Source organism: Callorhinus ursinus, unplaced genomic scaffold (assembly GCF_003265705.2).
Source record: "Callorhinus ursinus isolate GAN/ISIS: 27379988/994484 unplaced genomic scaffold, GSC_fseal_2.0 scaffold40, whole genome shotgun sequence".
NCBI lineage: Eukaryota > Metazoa > Chordata > Mammalia > Carnivora > Otariidae > Callorhinus > Callorhinus ursinus.
The window spans coordinates 825,481-847,234 of record NW_027397102.1 but is presented as its reverse complement, the minus strand read 5'-3'; the positions used below and the strand labels follow the sequence as shown (position 1 = coordinate 847,234).

Here is a 21,754-nt window from a genome sequence, read left to right as displayed (position 1 = left end):
GTATGGGAATGTTTACAATGTTCATAGCAATAAAAAATGGAAAAACACCTTGCCTCTTCATGAATAATCATTTGGGTAGATAAATTTTGATGTTTTCATGTAATATTACAACATGGCATTAAAAGTAAAAATAGTCTTGTAGACGAATATTTTACTTGGAAAAATGTATCAGGTGTATTAGTTGAAAAAAAAGCTAGAGGGCAATAGTATGGTTTTCATCCAGTTTTTGTGAAATAAAAATTCATGTTTGTTTGTGTACATGAAAATAATTAGGAGAACATACCCCGAGTGTTAAACTTTCTGAGATTCTGGGATTTTTTACTTTCCATCCTTAATATATTTCTGGAACTTTTTTCACAGTGTGTATTTATGACCTTCACAGTTAGACAAACGGAAAGTATTTCCCTTTTGAAATTTGTTGACCTAAACAGAAGTAGAATAAATCGGGCAGCAGGGGGGCTGGAAACTGGAGTAGTTTAGTTTAGAAGAGAGCTAGGTGGAGTGGGAGAAGGGAATGGAAATAAGATCTCTGTCTTCAGAGAGAGGCACTAACTACCAACTACTCTATTCTTGGCTCCTTAGTGCAGGCATTTCATAGTAAGGTGTCTACACTGACATTTGCCATTTATTTCCCAATTATGCCCGGTACAAATTTCTCTCCCCTTCTTGTCCCTCTGGGCTGTAATAAGTTCAGGAATTGCTGTCGGCAGGTGCTGCTTGTAGGTGTGCAGATCGTGCTCTAGTAACAGCTGCTTTACTTTATCTAGTAAAGAGATGGCTCAGACTCATCAAGTCTCCTGCTCCCCTTCCCCACTTGCAGCAGGAGAGCTTTCTGCCAGGCTCTCAAGATTACTAGTAGACATTCTAAGACATTTTTGCCGATGGGGAATGCAGTAGTTAAAAATGAGCCCTGAGAAACTGCTCCTTGAATTTCCCTGGGGCTCAAGGGTTGTCTGCCTTTCACTGGGTAATAGGAAACCTAGTTGCATTCACTGGTGCTGCCAGCATCTAATGATTTTAATAGCTTGGGCTTTGGGCCATTGCTGAATTGCCAGATTTCTGGGTTGCTTTTCATGCTAAGCAGCTAGGGACTGGGAAACTTAGAGGCGTTAGGCGGCTTTCTTAGAAAGAAAGGACCCCTGGGGATCTTTGGCTTATCCTGTGTGGGTCTTAGGTCTCAGAGCCCCATTCCTTCCTAGGGGTTGAGTCTTGGGAGATAGGGGAGTAGCCATTGGCCTGCCTAGCTCCCTTTGATCATTTTGATAACCTGGGCAGCAGATAAGGCAATAGATACGTTTGATTCCTTTCACACACAGGTAAAGTGAGTCCTGGTGGGAGTTGAGACTGTGAATGACAGGCCTTGGCCCAGAGCCCATACTTTTCCTCATTAGTGTGAACCAAATGCCATCCAATGACTAGATAGAGGGAGGTTTCATCCACTTTTAGGGAGCTCTTTTTAGCCAGGATTACAGAATGGAGGGTCATAACTGCCAGACAGAAAAGGGCCCCTAAGAAATCAAGTTTACCCCACTCAGAGGTAGGGATATTGAAGTCTAAAGAGGGAAAGACTTGCAGGCAGCTAGGCAGATCAGCATGAGTTAATACCTGAGTTCTAACCCTTTGATACAGCCAGTTACTTGGTGTCTCTGTACCCGAGTTACCCATTTAAAATGGATATACGAATTCTTACTAAATAATAATTGTAGGCATTGCAACAGTCTGCCAGATAAAGAAGAGAGCAAAATCTGAGGTCCATGGTGTGGGCTGGATGACTTGACCAAGGTGGTAAAAGTAAATCGAAGCTGTATCTCAAACCTTGGCTATTCTGTCTTAATATTTGTTTCTTCTTCCTTCTCTCTATCCTACAGGTGACACCAGATGTGGTCAGAAGCCATGCCACTGGTGAAGAGGTATATTGAGCCCCGCCTGGCCCAGTGAGGTTACTAGAGAATTGGGAGAGGCTTAGATCAACATCCTGCACATGGTTATCAAATCAGTGTGAAATCTTGGTAAGTGGCTAGTGGCTTTGGCAGGCTAGCCCAGTTGGTGGGAAGGGGCAGGGAAGGTGGTCTTAGTAGGTATTAGGCGATTACATGATAGTTTCCCCATCATGGTATGAATAAAAAAGGTCTTAAAATGTTCAGACTGCACTAGAAAGTAATGAGCCTAACCTTTCAGTTTTTTCATTCTCCCATTTTTGCAGATGGGCGAATTGCTTATCTTGCCCAAGATTATAGCTAGTTGATGTAGGAAGTGGATTTTAATGTAAGCCAGTACTGTGTCTTCTACCCAGTGCTTCCTCTAGGTCCCATTTGAGTCCAAGGAGGCTGTGTGAGACAGAAATGTTTTTTATTCCACACTGAAAAATTTTTATAATAGCCTCTGAGGTGGTTCTTGCCCAATGAAGGAAATGTTCATGGTGTAAAAATTTTTTATGCAGAAAATCACCTGGGATGCCTGTTAAAAATGCAGATTCCTGGGCAGCCAGAAACCTTGTCATTGGTCAAGAGCAACACTAAGACCTACCTGTCATGTATATTGAGGCTTCCTGCCCAGTGGGTTCATCAGCAAGCCAGAACGAATCACCATTGCCATGTCCTTGTGAGGCAGTTGGGAAGCCTTGGTAAGTCGCTGGTGGTTTGGGTGGGGGTCCCCCAGTTGGGAGTAGAGAAGAGATGGTTGTGATGTGGCACTTCCTCCCTTCCTTAGACAGTTATTAATTGCTCACTAGTTGCCAGAGACTATTCTAGATATTAACAGTTCTGCCATCGTGGAACTTTCATTCTTGTGAGAGTAGACAACGGAATAAAGAACGAGTAAAAGCAGAAAGTATCATAAATGTTGAAGTTTTTCCATTACGGTATGAAAATTGTGTTAAAAATGGGTAGGTTAGACTAAGCAACACCTTGTGTTTTTTCCCCACTTCCCATTCTCCCTTTTTTGTTTTAAGATTTTATTTATTTATTTGGGGGAGAGAGAGGGAGAGCAAATGAGCACGCACAAGTTGGGGGAGGGGCAGAGGGAGAAGGAAAGAGAGAATCTCAAGCCAACTCCGCACTGAGCTTGGTGCTCGACGCGGGGCTCGATCCCACGACCCTGGGATCATGACCTGAGCCAAAATTAAGAGTCGGATGCTTAATTGCCTGAGCCACCTAGACGCCCCACCCCCATTTTCCCTTTTAATACTTGCCACTGTCTTTCAGTACACTGGAGGCCGAGCAAGCTGAGCATGGGGGGGGGGGGTCGTAGATGATGAAAGCAATCTTTTTCCTTTTTGTAACCCCTCACTAGGTTGAATTGGGAAGGATGTCTTTTGGAAAGTGTTTGAGAGAGTCTGCCAGCTCTTCCACACGAGTGAACATGTAGCAGAAGAGGGGGTCCTCTCAGTGATTAAGGTAACACAGTGACTAGGTAAATAGGGGAGGAAAGGATGACTGCCCTGACTCCTGTCAGGGAGGTTCGTAGAAATGTCCTTTCCAGGGGCCAGTACCTTTATAAAGTCTGCAGTTTATTCTGTCATACATCCTCCTCAAAACAATTGGGGTAAATTACATGCTTACCCAGTCTATGATCACCCCTGCAAAGGATCAGGACTGAAGCGGTTCCCAAGTAAACAGGGTTGCATAAGTTACATGTCACAGATACGTAACCCATAAGGGGAGAGTCTATTCTTTCTAACCAGATTTGTTGGGAGTTTTTATTAGACAGTGGAGCTACATACATCTTGTCAAAAGTCAGCTCATAGCAGAGGCTCATTATTTCAGCAGCAGCCAAGTATATAGCACTTTGGGTTACTAATTTCAGAGGCAGCAGGGTCTTCTGGATTGCACTTAAACCAGCTGGACTAGTATTCATTTTTGGCTCCTAAGGGGTCCAGCCCCTGATAGGCTCCAGGGAGCACTTACATGGTCCAGAGTTAAAGTGGGCAGCATATATAGTATGACCATCCCTGGGCTATCTCTGTAGAGGCCCACCCCTACTCTAAGCTCTTTTAAAGAATGCCAGATCATTCCTTGGTGTCTGCCATTTTTCATAAAAGTAATAAAGGTCACCTTTTCCCATGAGGATGGTCTTGAGATGGTGCCTTCATAGCATAAGTTTCCCCATATGATCTCTGGAATATTTGGATAATTCCTACTGACAGAATTAGATAATTAGCCTGTGCCGGGAACCTGAATGATAGGAAAATTGTCTTTTCCCTAAGGAGAAGCCTGGGATAGCCATTCATACAAAGGGAGTTCCCATATTCCATGTCCTTCACAACTTATTTTTTTAAGATTTTATTTATTTGTTAGAACGAGAGAGAGAGAGCACAAGCAAGGGGAGTGGCAGGCAGAGGGAGAAGCAGGCGCCCCACTGAGCCGGGAGCCCGATGCGGGGCTTGATCCCAGGCCCCTAGGATCAGGACCTGAGACAAAGGCAGATGCTTAACCGACCAAGCCACCCAGGTGTCCCCCTTCACAGCTTATTTTTAAAATGACATTGGTCTTGTATAAGGATATGAATGTTAGCTTGCTGTCAAAAACCAAGTCTTCCTATCTCTTTCTCTATATGGGCCAAAATGGATTATATAAATCTGGCTTTTGCTATCTGAACCCCAGTTCTTTTCCTAGGGTTTCCATATTCCCATTATCTGCTCTTTTTTTTTGTGACAGCAGGTCTGTTGTGGTTTTCTTTTTTTTTTTTCTTTTGTCGTTCTTTTTAGGCTAGCCATCACCCCTGTAATAGCACCCATGCACAACTTTTGAAGATTTTCTGTCTGAGGTCATATAACAATAACAGTGATTATCAGTTAATTATAAGTGCCTTTTATGTTCTAGGCAAGGGGTTTGAATGTATTTGTCATCTCATTTTAACTTAACAGTAACCCTGGGAAGTCTGATTTGTTCCTGCTTTACAGACAGTAAAGCTGAGGACCAGAGAGGTGGTGTCCCCAGCATGCCACAGGTAGCCAGTGGTGGAGCTGTATGTGTCACACTCCAAAGATCTGAACTACCTTACTGTCCTTGAAGCACTAGATGTGGGGAGCGTATTCTTCATTGTTGGGACTTCCTGCCTCCTCATGGGGCCCTTGTCACTGTCTTCTTCCGGGACACGGGGGGCACATGTGAAGGGTTTGTTTTCAAAAGGGGATTCAGATGTGCAAGAGAGATGGTTTGAGGGCTGTGTAGGTCCCTTCAGTTTCTAGAAATAACCACTCTGGGTGAACTAGCCTTTATTCCCACCCCACCCTCAGCTATTCACTGTGTGCTTATCTTTGTTGGCTTTTCACCTTTCAGTATTCCCCCCCACCGTCCTGCATGATGTTTGCGTTGCACAATTTCTATGAGGTTATGTTTTCTTCTACCCCCCAACAAAAAGGAATCACGAGAGTCAGAGTCACAACTGAAAATCCACTGCTTACAGAATGTTAGCTCAGGTGTAGGTGCACCAAGGGCTGGAGCAGTTTGCTGTGCAGATCACTGTGTCCCAGCTGGAATTCAGCATAAACATTGCATTCTGCTAGCAGATGGTACTGATAAGATTACTCTGTGTATGTATCGAGTGGAAAATAACAGGGATACCTATCAGTTAACACTTGGCGTAAATTTTATTGCTGGTAAGGTAACGGTGTCCAGATAGTTGGCATAGACTTAGTTTTGGCAAGCTATGGCCCACATGGCAGCAGCTTGTTTTTGTAAATCCGCAGTTTTGTTGGGAGACAGGATCATGCTTATTCTCTATTGCCCACGGTTGCCTTTTGGGCTGCAGTAGTGCTGAGTATTTGTGATGGACTCTGTGGTCCACGGCCTGAAGCGTTATCATCTGGCCCTTCACAGAAAGTGTGTCAACTCCTGGCACAGGTTAGATGTACTATGTCTACAAATCCTTGCCTCCCCCCTCCCATTTTCTTTTCTGTAGGGCTCGAATTTACAGCTAACTAATCCTAGAAAGTACGGAATTTCATAGTGGTCAGTTTGCCTCTGGATTTCCTCCCACTCAGATTAAGTTCACCAAGAAAGCACATTCACAGATTGGGCCATACACACAGAAAGAACTGTGTTTCATATGCCTCATTGTAGTTAATCATTTATCATATATGGTGCCCCCATTCTTTTTCTTCTTTTCAGAGATAACCATTTTAAAATTTAACCATTCTTAGGTATCCAAAAAGTTAGAGCTCATGTTTCCTAATTATGACTTTACCTAATTTTAATACATCTCCCCACTCTGTAGCATGAAAGCAGCTGTAGACAATATGGAAACAAATGGGCAGGACTGTGTTCCAACAAAACATCATTTACAAAAACAGATAGCAGCCTGGAATCAGCCCGTGGGCTATAGTATGCCATCCCCACTGTACATTATACATACAAGAACAAGAGGATTTGAGGTGATCCATTAAAGCAAACATTAAGGGTAATTTTTACTCAACAGTTCGTGTGATACAGGGGCGCCTTGGTGGCTCAGAACGTTAAGCATCTGCCTTCGACTCAGGTCATGATCCCAGGGTCCTGGGATCGAGCCCCGCATCGGGCTCCCTGCTCGGCGGGAAGCCTGCTTCTCCCTCTCCCACTCCCCCTGCTTGTGTTCCCTCTCTCACTGTGTCTCTCTCTCAAATAAATAAAAATCTAAAACACACACACACACACAATTCGTGTGATACAGTAAAAGTAACGCTGTGCTTAGTCAGCCCTCCAAAGTGGCTTGTGATCTCTGCATTATGTACAAGACTTAAAAGTTATCTAAATGTTGCCTCGAGTTCTTGGTAGAGTGATAGCATTTTCATGGGGCATGTTATTACCATCCCTTAGAGGATTCTCTTCCTTGCCATAGTTTTCCTTTATTTATTTATTTTTTTGATACAGTTGACACAATGTTACATTAGTCTCAGGTGTACAACATAGTGATTTGACAAGCCTGTATGTTATGCTATGTTCACCACAAGTGTAGCTGCCATCTGTCATCATATAATGCCATTACGCTACCATTGACTGTATTCCCTGTGCTGTACCTTTTATCCCCATGACTTATTCCTGTTTAGATCACTACAGCTTTGAAGTGTTATCTTGAAATCTGGGATTGCGATACCTCCAGCTTTATTCTTTCTCAAGATTGCTTTGGCTATCTGGGGTCTTTTGTGGTTCCATACAAACTTTATTTTATTTATTTATTATTTAAAGATGTATTTATTTGTGAGAGAGAGAGAGAGAGCACAGGAGCGGGAGGGAGGGCCAGAGGGAGAGGAAGTGAGGGAATCCAAAGCAGACTCTGTGCTGAGCCCAGAGCCCAGGACTCAGATCTCACAAGCCTGAGATCATGACCTGAGCTGAAACCAAGAGTCGGGGCACTTAACCAATTGTGCCACCCAGGCACCCCCCCCCGATACGAATTTTAGTATTATTTGTTCTAGTTCTGTAAAAAATACTGTTGCTATTAATAGGGATTACACTGAATCTGTAGATTGCTTTGGTTAGCATGGACATTTGAACTATTAATTTTTTCAATACTTGAGCATGGAATATGCTTCTGTGTGTTTGTGTCATCTTCAATTTTTTTTTAATCAACATTTCGTAGTTTTGAGAGTATAGGTCTTTTACCTCCCTGGTTACATTTATTCCTAGGTGTTTTTATTATTTTGGATGCAGTTGTAAATGGGATTGTTTTCTTAATTTCTCTTTCTGCTATTCTACAATTAGTGTATAGAAATGGAACCAATTTCTGTGTTGCTAGGGCTTTCAGTACTATGTTGAATAAAAGTAGAGAGTGGACGTCCTTGTCTTGTTTCTAATCTCAGAGGAAAAGCTCTGAGCTTTTCACCATTGAGTATGATGTTAGCTGTGGGTTTTTCATATATGGCTTTATTTATGTTGAGATATGTCCTCTCTGAACCCACTTCATTGAGAGTGTTTAATGGATGTTGAATTTTGTCAAGTGCTTTTTCTGCATTTATTGAGAGATCTTAGGATTTTTATCCTTTGTTTAGTTAATGGTGGTGTATCACATTGATTTTGCAGATACTGAACCATCCTTGCATCCCTGGAATAAATGCCACTTGATTGTGGTTAATGATCCTTTAGTGTACTGTTGAATGTGGTTTGCTATTGGCCTGTAGTTTTCTTTTTTTGTAGCTTCTTTGTCTGGTTTTGGTACAGTAGGTTTTTCTTTGTATGACTTGGAATATTTATTTCATTTTTTTTCTTATCCTTACATTATCAGCTCTAGTGTTTACCTTCTTCACCAGCATGTTTTCTACACTACTTAGGCCCATAAGTGAGTCTAATACAGAGATTACTTTAGATATAGTCAATATCCTATCCTAAGGTCAAGGTAGGAGGCTGTGATTTTGATAATTTACTGTGTCAAAACCTAAATTTCTCATTCAGGATAGGAGGAATTAATATCTAAAAATGTGATCTGGACAAAGGAACAGGTATCTCAGCCAAGTAAGTGATTATTTTGATGTGGAAGTGAGTATTTTTTTGACCTTTTGTTGTATGTATTATATTTAATGGCTTTCTTAACAATGAACCTACCTTGCATTTCCAGAAGAAAATCTTTCACTTTTCAAGGATTTTGAATTAGGTTTCCTAAATTTGCTACTTTTAATGTTATTCGCTATTTTATTTTTTTACTACTTTGTTTCTGGGTTTAACAGTTGGAGTGGCAGTCTTTGTCAGTTGTTGAAGTTAGGATCATTAATGAAATCTTGTTGCCGTATCTTTTCTGTTTAGCAGACCTCAAACGTGTTCCACGCCATTAAATAGACTTTCATAACATCTCTTTTAAAATGGTACATAATATGCCACTGCATTAATGTAAAATTTTAATTCTTATCTAATATTTGGGCTCTTGTTCAGTTACTGCTCTTTTAATATAGTACAAATAATACTGATGTGAACCTCTCTGTAGATAAATCTCTGCACGTATCCATATTTGTTTATTAAGGTTGAATTAAATGTACACTCCCTCTAGTAATGTATGAAAATGCCTGTTTTTTCATATCCTCACCAATATGCTATTATATAGTTTTTTTAAAAAATCGGCCAATTGCAAAGGTGAAAAGTGGTCTTCCTTGATTTCTAGTTTTTATTTCTTTGGTTTCCTAGTGAGAAAGAACAGTTAAACATCTTACTGGGGACTTCAAAAATCAAAATCAAAAATGATTTTCTTTTTTCACACAGATTTTGAATCTACCATAGGTTGTAGCTCTTTTCCCCAATTTGGTGTGGAAGTTGTTTTTTATTCTATTTTATTTACTTTTATTCAAGTATAATTAAACATACAGTGTTATTAGTTTCGGGTATACAATATAATGACTCAGCAATTCTGTACATTGCTCAGTGCACCTCATGGTGAGTGTTCTCTTAATCTCCTTCACACATTTCACCCATATCCCCACCCACCTCCCCTATGGCAACCACCAGTTTTGTTCTCTATATTTGTAAGTGTTTAGTGTTTTTGTTGTTTGTCTACTCTCACTACTTTTATTCAGTATAGTACTGGAAGTCCTAGCCACCACAGCAGTCAGCCAAGAAAAAGAAATAAAAAGCATCCAAATGGGTAAAGACGAAGTTAAACTGTCACAATTTGCAGATGACCTATTATACATGGAAAAAAGACAACCCTAAAGTCTTCACCAAAAAGCTATCTGAATAAATGAATGTAGTAAAGTTGCAGCAGGAGTTTGTGGGTCTTCATGTTAGGATTGTGCCATTTATGTAACAGAGCTACTCTTTCTGCTTAGCTTTTGTGTCTTATTTCTCCCATTACATATTGGCTTGCCTGTTTTATCTTTTTTAATCCTCACATTTGTAGCTTACTCATCAGTTCTGCTTACTTCAGGCTTTACCTTCATCGTTTAAGTTTTACTTGCCTGTGGCCCTCGTGGCCTCACCTCTGCATCGCGTTTGCTTGCTCTGTGTCCTCTCAGTTTCAGTGTCCTTTGCTACTATGATGATTTTAAGAGCCCACGTCTAATACTGAGAACACAAATTTTATTAGGCCTGACTTAGCTTAGTTATATATGCCCATAGCAGCAGTTTGTGGGTCTTCACTGTAGTGTTCTGCAATTAATAGGATTATTATACTCTGTCTCTGCTTTTTTTTTTTTTTAACTCTGTTTCATTTCTTCCGGCTTCTAATGCATCCATTAACAACTGGCTTCTCCATCCTTTATTTCAGGGGTTTCAATTGCAAATGCCTGCGGGGTCCAGATGGGGTAAATGCATAACATGGTTCTGATTTTTATTTTCTCCCTTTTTCTTCAGATGCTGCTTAGGGGTTTTGGCAGGGAGCTTTTCTTTTGTTTATCTACTTTGGATAGAGACCTTGGAAAAGAGATTTCTCTACTCTTAAAAACAAGAGTGCAAATTGGATGGTAAGAGCAGCTGATGCTTCTGAGAGGATTAGTAGGGAGTGTTTTGGATTGGTGTTCCATGGAACATGCACTTTTGATACAAAGGAGCAAGGCCATGATTCCTTGGCTCTTGATTGTTACCCAGTGGGAAACCTGCCCAATACTGACAGGATTTTCAGCTCTCTACAAGGAGCCTGATTTTGAGCTGCTAGTTGGCTTTTTTAAAGATTTTATTTATTTATTCATGAGAGGGAGAGAGGCAGAGGCAGAGGGAGAAGCAGGCTCCGCATGGAGCAGGGAGCCTGACACGGGGCTCGATCCCAGGGACCCCGGGATCATGACCTGAGCCGAAGGCAGACTCTTAACTGAGCCACTCAGGCGCCCCTGTTAGTTTATTTAAAAAAAAAATTCCACAGGCCAACATAGCATGTTTATAAATGTTTTTATGACCTCATAGCATCTGCTTCTTCATAATTTTGGCTTATTCGTAGTGTTACCTTCTTCACGTGTGGTATTGAGAAATGGGTGTGTAGCCCTACCCATTCAACTTAACCTGGGGGTTGGCAGTTTCCCTTAGGTAGTGTTTAAAACTAGGTCACAGTTTTGAATGGAATTGTATAGATTAGACTGGGATAGATTAGGAAAGAATAGATCAGACAAAGGGTAAGTACTCTGAAATTTTAAGACACTGAGTGAAACATTGTGAGCAAACTGGCATCCTCTGGTCTGGATCCACAGCTCTAGACCCACATAATATTTCCTAAAAATCTGGTGGTTGTCGGGCTGCGGTGGGCAGGGGTAATGGGGAGTTGTTTAATGGGTATAGAGTTTCAGTTTTGCAAAATGAAAAAGTTCTGGAGATTGGTTACTCAACAATGTGACTATACTTAACAGTACTGAACTTAAAAGTGGTTGAGATGGTATAAAAAAAATCAAACAAGAATAGTCCCATTAAACAGAAAATTTACACAGTCATCAGAATATCCTTGGGTATGTTAAATATAACACCTTCAAATTTTAAGAGTTTCATGACCATCCTTCCATTTCTGTATACCAAGGGTCTGTTCATAAACTGTGGCCCACCACTTCTTTTTTTTAACAGCCTGTGAGTGAAGATGTTTACATTTTTTAATGGTTGGGAAAAAATCAAAAGGAGAATATTTCGTGACATGTGAAATAGACAAAAACTCAAATTTCACATTTATTGGAACATAGCACCACATTGATGTATGTATTGTCTATGCGTGCTTTATGTTACAGTGGCAGAATAGAGTAGTTGTGACAGAAACCATATGGCCTGCAAAGCCTAAATTATTTACTACCTGGCCGTGAACAGGAAAACTTTGAGGTTGCTCTATTGCAGTAGTTACCAGATCCCTCACAAGGACCATCTTTGATGGCTTTAAATGCCTAATTAGCAGTTTTGTCATGGACTACTAGGGACTGTTATTCTATTCTAATATGTGGGGGAGAATCTCACTTCCTTTTTCCCAAATGTGACTCCCTAACGAATTCTGGAAAACTCACATTCTTGGTGAACTTCAGTTGTGGCTGGAATCCTGTGAGCAATTTCTGGTATTGTTGTCTCCTTTGTTTTCAAGAAACAGACTTCTCTTGGGCCATCCAAGCAATCTGGACCACCCACAGCTATGCATGGCCAGCCCCTAAGATAGACAAGGATCTCCTGTGAATTCAAATACAGAAAACCCTGTATTCGAGTAAAGACAGTTTAAAAAATAAAATTCAGTTTACCCTCTGAGGAAAATGTTTTGAGGATTAGAAATGGTGGTTCCAAGACTGATCTGGGAACGTTGGCAACAGGGGTTTGTATCCTACATCTAGTATGTCACCTTTAACATCTTTTTTAAAACTACAAACTGGACATAGTTAATATAAACGCAATGTTTTGATATACATTGTGAAATGATTACTATAGTCAGATGCCAAACAAAGTTCTTACTTAGTTAAAATTTTCTGTGTGTGTGAGGAAAGCACCTGAAATCTACTCTCCCAGCACATTTTCAGTATTCAGTACAGTATTAATTGTAGATACCATTTCATACATCGTGTCTTAATTCCTCTTTATCTCTGCTTTTTTCTTTTTTTTGTCTCTGCTTCCTCATATCTATTCAAGCTTTAGTTTACCTCCTAGCTTTGTATTCTGCCTCCTCATAAATTTTCAATTACTCATCATTAAACCTTGCTTATCTCTCTGGTGCCCTTAGCTGTATCTCATGTTTCCCAATTCTGTCCTTTCCGGTTCAACTCCCTTGGCTGTGGGCCTCACTCTCTTTGCATTTCACAAACTTCATTGTTCAATGCAAGAATTTCAGTGGCTTAGCTCATGCCTGCTTGGGTAGTCACTTTCTGAGTCATGCAATAACACAGCACTTGGGTAGTGTATTCTATACCTGGTACGTTCTACTTTGGATGACAGGACAGGTGATATTCTAAAATTTATTGCTGTCTAGGACTGCCTTTTCTCCAGAACTACCTATGGCTGGGACAGTTTACCTTAGATGGGACAATGAGTGTGGCTACCGTTTAATTCAGATGTGTTTGTATTACATTTTTACATCTTGACCTCTAAGTAAATAATGCTCCTCATTTCATATATTCATTTCTAAAGATGCTCTGTCTATACTTTTGCAACTTGTACTTAAGTATAAATGTTGGAGGGTAACTAAGTCAAGCCAGATGCTGTAGTCTGAAGTAATGTCATAAAGCCACTTTTAAAATTTACTTTCCAATTTCAGAAGCACTCACCTATCTTTGATCTTCCTTGGCCACTTGAATTTTTGTCTGTCATTGTGATTGTATCACAACTGACGTTCACTGGATGTGTGGTCCTGCAACAATAATTTTGCCACGGTTTGAGGCTTTTAAAACATTCCAGCCAGGGTTGTGGTGGATGTATCTACTGTCTGTCCCACCACCAGGTAATAACCAGGTCTAAACAGTTCACATTCCTGCCAAAGTTCTGTTCATGTAGCCCAACTCCATACTGTTTTCTAAATTACATAGGATTTCTGGTTTTAAGAAATAAGACACAGGCTTTAGGTCAAGAAACAGGTGTTTATCACATAGATACACATAGTGAGGAAAATAGGGATTTTATAGGAATCTCAAGAACAGAGTGGCATGGGAATTCATCTATGGTGGCTCTAGGGACTTAAGCACATGGACTTAGTGGACCTTTTCCACTGTGCCATTGACTTGATTCAGCTTTCTGTTCTCCTGTCTTATCTACATTTTCCCTCATTCATCTTCCCTATGCCTGGCTTTGCCCTTACCTTGTCTTTGGTGACGCTTTTAGCTTCAGATTTCACCATTAATTACTCATTCTCATGGTTTCTTCTCAAATTTCAAAGAGTTTGAGCACATCTAATTGACTTAGTTTATCTTTATTTGTGCAGTGCTTTTTCATGCTTAGACAGTTCCTAGGCTGCTGGCAGTGTATGGATAGATCCCACCAGCAGTACTCAGTGGAGAGGGTATAATACTGGATGATGTGAAACAAAACTTGATCTTAAAGGGCTGTGCTACAGCTGTGACAATAAACAGGTCTTTAGAAGGAAATGGGCAGGGGCACCTGGGTGGCTCAGTCGGTTAAGCATCCCACTCTTGGTTTCGGCTCAGGTCGTGATCCCGGGGTCATGAGATGGAGCCCCGCGTCGGGCTCTGCGCTCAGCAGGGAGTCTGCCTGCGATTCCCTCTCTCCCCCTCTGCCTCCCCCCACCACGCACTCTCTCTTGCAAATAAATCTTTTTTTTAAAAAAAAGAAGGAAATGGGTATATGTTTGGGAGGAACCAGAACTGCCACATTTAGTCCAATGATTCTCAGATTTGTGAATCTATTATCTATCCATGTTATTCCATGCCTGTTGGAATGGTAAACTGAGAACCATGCCTAGCCATAATAGAGACAAAATCATGCTTTCCAGTGTCAGCACCTCATGGTTATATCAGAATTTGTACATCATTGTCAGAAGAGAAACTGTCAAACCCTACTTGCTTATTTCTTTGAAGTCGCTGTAATACCAGCCACTACTGATTGCCTCAGAGTTTCACCCTAAATGGGTGCATGTCTGAGTCACAAAGGCAATTGGATAACTAGTGGCTTTGCCACAGTATAAGCTGGACTTCTAAAAAACGTTTCATCCTGGTATGTGGCAGGGATTGTGTGTGATTTTCATACTACAGTCGTACCCTAACAATTTCAAATGTTTCTTTTTCTGCTGAGGGTCTGTTTCATGCAACTATATACCTGATACTAATTTCTATACTAATTTGATTCTCTTGGTCCCAAGAAATGAAGAATCACTCAGCCTGCCACGTTGGTAGGGGTTTATTGTATGTAAACATGTGGAGGATGGGGATTTAGTGGGACTCGAAATGAACAGTATTAAATATGGAACTAACTAGATTCAAGCAGCCCTGAGGTACGTTAACGGCAGTACGTTTGGATCATTATTCTTGTGCTTCACCATTGACATCACTCAGCTGCTCTACATTGGCTGTTTCCCCTAGCTTAGTGGTTTTCTGTCACGGTTGTACTTTAGAATTAACTGGGGAACTTTAAAAATAAACCAGAGCAAGATACTGTGATTTAATTGGCCTCGAGTGGCCCCAGGCACCTGCGTTTTTAAAACTCCTCACTCTTCATTCTACTTTTGCGATCAGCTGGCTTCCCCAACCTTTATTTCTCTACCTTCTGCGTCCTTGTGGTACTCATGGATTGTAGTAGCTCATAAATTTGCCTTCTCTTGGCCTTCATGAACTCCCTTAGAGAAGAGGCTATGGATATGACAGCATCATTGAAGTGTTGCCAAACATTTTCTGTAGAAGTCCCAGATAGTTCATACTTTGGGCTTGTGGGCCACACAGTCTCTTCTGCAACCATTCACTTGGAGAAACAACCACAGACAATGAATGCAAAATCTGTCGGCAGCCAGATTTGACCCATTGGCTCTAGTTTGCTTATCCCTAATCTATGCCCTTCTTGTTTATAGTAAAACTTATTTATTCTTTCTCAATATTTTCTTAGCTACTATTCCCTAAGTTGTTATTAACTGAATTTAAGAAGTATTTTGTAGGGGCGCCTGGGTGACTCAGTCAGTTAAGCGGCTGACTCTTGGTTTCAGCTCAGTTCGTGATCTCAGGGTCCTGGGATCGAGCCCCGTGTCAGGCTCCTTGCTCAGTGGGGAGTCTGCTTGAGGATTCTCTCTCTCCCTCTTCCTCTCCCCCTGCTTGCGTGCTCTCGCTCTCGTTCTCTCTCTTGCAAATAAATCTATTACAAGAATGATTTTGTAAAATTCTGCTTTGTCTAAAAAATTCACTTGGAGATATTTTAATAGCATTTGATTTGGACGTTCATTTGGTCAGAATTAACATGTTTGCAACATTTCTTCTCCCCTTCTAAAAACATTTATTAAACTCTTTTTATATCCTGATAATCATAATTTTCATCATGTGACTCTCCAATATTTCTTATGTCATTCCTTAGTTATTTCATGCCTTATATAGCCAAAATTAGATTGTTTTCTATTAATTTTAATAAGTGGTTATTTTTCCTAGCTTATTTCAAAATGGAAGTGCTATTGTTCCTGGTTATAAAGTGAAGAGGTACTTATAAACAATTCAGATGACACAGGATATAAAAAAATATAGTCAAGATAAGCTATAATCCCATCATTCAACTAAAACCACTGTTAAACTTCTGGTATGTTAACTTCCTGAATGTGAGACTGTCTTTGTCTAATGTTATTGAGCATTTGTTTTATCTAATTATGCCACCTGTTCAAATTCTGTACCGGTTAAGCAATTTTATGATATAATTTGGCTACAGGAAAAGAATGTTCTTCATGTGGAAACAAGTATTCTGGTTGCATTGATGGGTATGTTTACAATCTTGTAAATTAAGAAATTGGCGTGTTGAAGATTATATACTTCTTATTATATGTCAGCTGTGGTGAATGCCCTTGTAATTTATTTTTACACTTGACTCATCATTTCCTTACCCACTAATTTTTAGTCACAGAAGCTGCAATGAATTCTGTCATGGCCCTGAAGTATGCTTTGTTCCCATGGAAAAGAACCTAACTGAAGACTGATAGCGTGGACATGTTTCTGGCATCAGGGATGAGGGTAAGTATGCATTTGGAAGTATTAAGAGAAGATAATCTGATAATAAAAATCAACGGCTGTAGTTTGTTAGGAGAAACTCCCTCATTTTCTAACTGAACCTAGAGAATTACTTTAGACAGTTTAGAGATAGCATATAAATCTCTGAGGCACGGTTGCTGGAAGTTAGCTACAATGGGCCACCAAAGGATTTTTACACTCCTTGAAGTCCTCCAAGTAGAGAGAATTGCTTGAACTTTTTTTTAAATTTAAAATAAGAATGGCTCGGGGCGCCTGGGTGGCTCAGTCGGTTAAGCGGCTGCCTTCGGCTCAGGTCATGATCCCAGGGTCCTGGAATCGAGTCCCACATCCGGCTCCCTGCTCAGCGGAGAGCCTGCTTCTCCCTCTCCCTCTGCCTGCCACTCTGCCTACTTGTGCTCTCTCTCTATCTGTCAAATAAATAAATAAAATCTTTAAAAAAAAATAAAAATAAGAATGACTCTTTTTATCTGGAACTTGATAGTAATGTCACTAATTAAAATATTACAACTGAGACCAACAGCTTAATATCTAAAAAGAACTTCTGCATCACTAAAGAAAAGTATCTTGCTGGGAACAAGTTAAGGAAACAAATGTACCGCCTTTTTTTTTCTTTTCTTCTTCTTTTTGTTTTTTGTTTGTTTGTTTTTTAGAAAGATGCCCTCTCAAAACAAAACCAAATGATTTGCCTAGCTAGGAAGATGCATTTCTAGGCACAGTGAGCCACTCTTATCCGTTAGGGAAAGTTTTCTACCGGCGTAGGGAACCGTTTGCCTGTAAAGTTCCCAGATGCCAGCCAAGGCCAGCCTTGCAAAGCAGGCCTCTTTGAGGATAGTAGTCTTAGGCTTGCTTATGTTAACTCTTTTCTGTGTACATGGGTTGAATGTATAATAAAAGGTCGAAATTAGAGCATTCTGTAATTGATCACATTCAGACCCTGTTTAAGGGAAGAGAGGGTGGGCCACTTTGGTAAGAGTGAGTTTAAATACATGATTTCTGTTCTGTTTGGGGCATGTGAAAAAATTGGAGAGTGTCTCTTTGGGACACTTGTATGTCAAAGTGTGATCTAAGCTTATGTGTAAAATATTTGTCACAAAATCTTTGATACGCTAGCTATTTTTTTTTTGCTTCCTTTTTTTCTCATGCTATGGTGACAGTTAACTGTGAAAAGTGTGTTAATTTTTAAAATTCCTGTGTCATTCCTTCCCCACACGTTAATTTGGAACTTGACATTCAAGGAACCATGCTTTAAGAAATAAGTCTAAGGGAATGAAATTACTGTTCTGTCGTCTCACGTGAATTTAATTAGAAAACTGAAAGCTAGTTTAAAATAAACAGGCCTTTCCATTTGACAAGATTTAAAAACAGATTAACTGGCTATCTGGACATAAGTCAATTTAGGTAATCATATTTTTGCCCATTATCAGAAATTAAAGGAATTGCTGTAACCTCTTTCATGCATTTTCCTGATACAGTTAAAAATGTTGAGGGGCACGTGGGTGGCTCAGTTGGTTAAACATCCAGCTCTTGGTTTTGGCTGAGGTCATGATCTCGAGGTCCTGGGATTGAGCCTGCTTGTCTCCCCGTCTCTCAGCCCCTCCACCCCACACTCTTTCTCTCTCTCTCTCGCTCTCTCAAATAAATAAATCTTTTTAAAAATGTTGAAGTCTGCACACCAAAATGTTCACATTAGTTATCTTTTGAGGCAGGTTTAGGTAAGTAATTGTTATTTTGGGGGAGGGGTGTTTTGGTTTCCTTGATTTTCTTTTTCTTAATGAAAATATACTATGTTGAGAAAAAGTGAATAATTAATTTGGTAGTTTAACAAACTACTCTGACACCACCTGGCTGTCCTGCAATTCAGTTCCCTTCTGAGGCTAACTACCCCAAGTTAATGCCACATCCCACAAGTTAAGGGGCAGAGCCTTCCTGAAAACTGCCTTCCCTTCAGCAAGTCTTAGGTCCATCTGTATTTCTGACTAACTAGCTAAATTCAGTGGTTCCCACGACCATCTCAAGTTTGTTAATTTGCTAGAACAATTTCCATAACTCGCTGAAAGCACTATACTTAACAGTTTCAGTATAAAGGATATAGCTCAGGAACAGCCAAATGAAAGAGATACACAGGACAAGTCTTGGGGGGGTTTTAGATAAGGCGCTTCTATGCTCTCTCGCCTTGGACTCGGGTAACGTCGCCTTTTTGGCACATCAGTATGTTCACCAGTCAGGAAACTCCTGTTGTGTGGTGTGGGTGTCCAGAGTTTTATCGGGGATCTTATTATGTCATTGGCCACTTGATTAAGTTCAGTCTCCAGCCCTTCTCTCCCTAGAGGTCTAGGGGCTGGGGCTGAAAGTTTCAGCCTTCTAATCCTATGCTTGCTCTCTCTGGCATGGCCATCCCTTCTCCGTGGAAACTATCCTAGGGCCCACCTTGAGTCATCTCGTCAGCATAAACTCAGGTGTGGTCAAAAGGGGCTTCTTATGAATAACAAAAGAAAACTCCTTTTCGCTCGGTGGTTTTTTGGAGCTCTATGCTACCAACAGGGGACAAAACCCAGATTTATTACACAGTTTTATATTTTGCCTCTGGTTTTGTAAGGTTTTTGTTATGAGGAGCAAAAGTGGTAGATCCAATGAGGGGATCATGATTTGCAAGGCTACAGAGGATAGTGGGCAGTAAGGGAGGTAGGGATTTTGGTGGAAATCTGTCAAAGGAACTGGTGAGTGGCTATGCCTCTCTGGGATGAGAACTAGAAAGCCATCAGGAAATGGAGGCTTCTGGAAAAACCCTCTCTGTTTCTTTATTGGCCATATTTGGTCTGCATTTCTGCTCTATCATCACCTTGCCTCTGATTGTTTTTGTTCCCTCCTTCTATGTCCTTCTTCACCCTAGAGCTTTTGCTGACTTGTAGGGTTTTTTTTTAATTAATTGTATTTTTTTTATTTTAATTCCAGGATAATTAACATATAGTGTTGTATGAGTTTCAAGTGTACCATATTGTGATCCAACAACTCTATATATTCATTACTCAGTGCTCATCAAGATAAGTGTACGCTTAATCCCCTTCACTTATTTCATCCATCCCCCACCCACCTCCCTTCTGGTAACTATCAGTTTGTTCTCTATAGTTTAAAGAGTCTGTTTTTTGCCTGTCTCTTTTTTCCTCCCTTTTCATTTCTTTTGTTTCTTAAATTCCACATATGAGTGAAATCTTACGGTATTCGTCTTTCTCTGACTTATTTTACTTAGCAGTATACTCTCTAGCTCCATCCACATTGTTGCAGATAGCAAACTTTCATTCTTTTTTATGGCTGAATAATATTCCTTTGTCTATATATACAGCATCTTTATTCACCTATAGATGGACAATCGGGCTGTTTCGATAATTTGGCTATTGTAAATATGCTGCAGTAAACATTAGGGGTACATATATCCTCTGGAATTAGTGTTCTCATATTCTTTGGGTAAGTACCCAGTAGTGCAATTACTGGATCATAGGGTAATTCTATTTTTAATTTTTTGAAGAACCTCCATATTGTTTTCCAGAGCAGCTGCACCAGTTTGCATTCCCACCAGCAGTGCATGAGGATTCCTTTTCCCCCACATGTTTGCCAACACTGTTTCTTGTGTTTTTGATTTTAGCCATTCTGACAGGTTTGAGGTGGTATCTCATTGTAGTTTTGATTTGCATTTCCCTGATGATGTGTGGTGTTGAGCATCTTTTCACGTGTCTGTTGACCATCTGTATGTCTTTGGAGAAATGTGTGTTCATGTCTTCTGCCCGTTTTCTGATTGGATTATTGTGTGTATGTGTGTGTTGAGTTGTAGAAGTTCTTTATATATTTTGGATTCTAACCCTTTATCAGGTGCATTTCTATACACTAATAATGAAGTAGCAGAAACAAGAATTAAGAAAACAGTCCCATTTACAACTGCACCCAAAGTAACAAACACCTAGGAATAAACGTAACCAGGGAGGTGAAAGACCTACACTCTAAAAACTATAAAACACTGATGAAAGTAATTGAAGACGACACAAACAAATGGAAAGATAACTCCATACTCATGGATTGGAAGAACATATATTGTTAAAGTGTCCATACTGCCCAAAGTAATGTACAGATTCAGTCCTTATCAAAATGCCACCAGCATTTCTCACAGAGCTAGAACAAACAATCCTAAAATTTGCATGGGACCACAAAAGACCCTGAATAGCCAAAGTGCTTTAATCTTGAAAAAGAAAAAGCTGTGGGGTGCCTGGGTGGCTCAGACAGTTAAGCGTCTGCCTTTGGCTCGGGTCATGATCCCAGGGTCCTGGGATCGAGCCCCGCATCGGGCTCCCTGCTGAGCAGAGAGCCTGCTTCTCCCTCTCCCTCTTCCTGCTGCTCCCCCTGCTTGTACTCTCTCTCTCTCTAAAATTAAAAAAAAAAAAATCTTAAAAGAAGAAAAAGCTGTGGAGGTATCACAATTCCAGAGTTTCAAGTTATACTGTCAAGCTGTAGTAATCAAAACAGTATGGTACTGACACAAAAATAGACACATAGTTCAGTGGGACAGGATAGAAAGCCCAGAAACAAACCCACGATTATATGGTCAATTAACCTTCAGCCAAGGAGGCAAGAATATGGAGTGGGAAAAAGTCTCTTCAACAAATGGTGCCGGGAAAACTGGACCACTTTCTTACACCATACTCAAAAGTGAACTCAAAATGTATTAAGGCCCTAAATGTGAGACCTCAAACCATAAAAGTCCTGGAATAGAGCTCAAGCAGTAATTTCTCTAACATCGGCCATAGCAACATTTTTCTAGATATGTCTTGTCGGGCAAGGAAAGCAAAAGCAAAAATAAATGATTGGGACTAATCACAATAAAAAGCCTCTGCAGAGCAAAGGAAACAAAACTAAAAGACAGCCTACTGAATGGGAGAAGATAATTTTCAAATGACGTATCCAATGAAGGGTTAGTATCCAAAATACTCATGGTTTCTGTTTCCTCATGAACTAGGTCCAGTTCTAGTTCTTACTTGGCTATGCATATTTAAAACTTGAGTGCTTAGGAATTGTCAGCCTTTCATCCTGACTGGCTCTTTCTTAGGCTAGTCAGCTGGGGGTTGGGAGTACTAGTGTTGGGCTTAGAAGACAGAGAGACTTCCCTTAGGATCCAAGGGAAGACAGGCTTACTACAATGGAAATCACTTCTAAAACAACATTAAAATGTTTCTCTTTAAAGAGTACTTAAAACATTAAGGATAT

General features: G+C 40.4%; 1 long non-coding RNA gene across 3 annotated transcripts in view; it reads left to right on the top strand.

The window, feature by feature from the left end:
- LOC112833870 (uncharacterized) overlaps positions 1 to 21,754 on the top strand; it is a 61,172-nt gene that overhangs the window by 7,910 nt on the left and 31,508 nt on the right. For all 3 annotated transcript variants that reach the window (XR_012374792.1, XR_012374793.1, XR_012374794.1), the window contains exons 2-4: positions 1,869 to 2,009; positions 2,441 to 2,623; positions 16,374 to 16,486. This is a non-coding gene — a long non-coding RNA (uncharacterized lncRNA). The remainder of the gene's footprint in view (positions 1 to 1,868; positions 2,010 to 2,440; positions 2,624 to 16,373; positions 16,487 to 21,754) is intronic.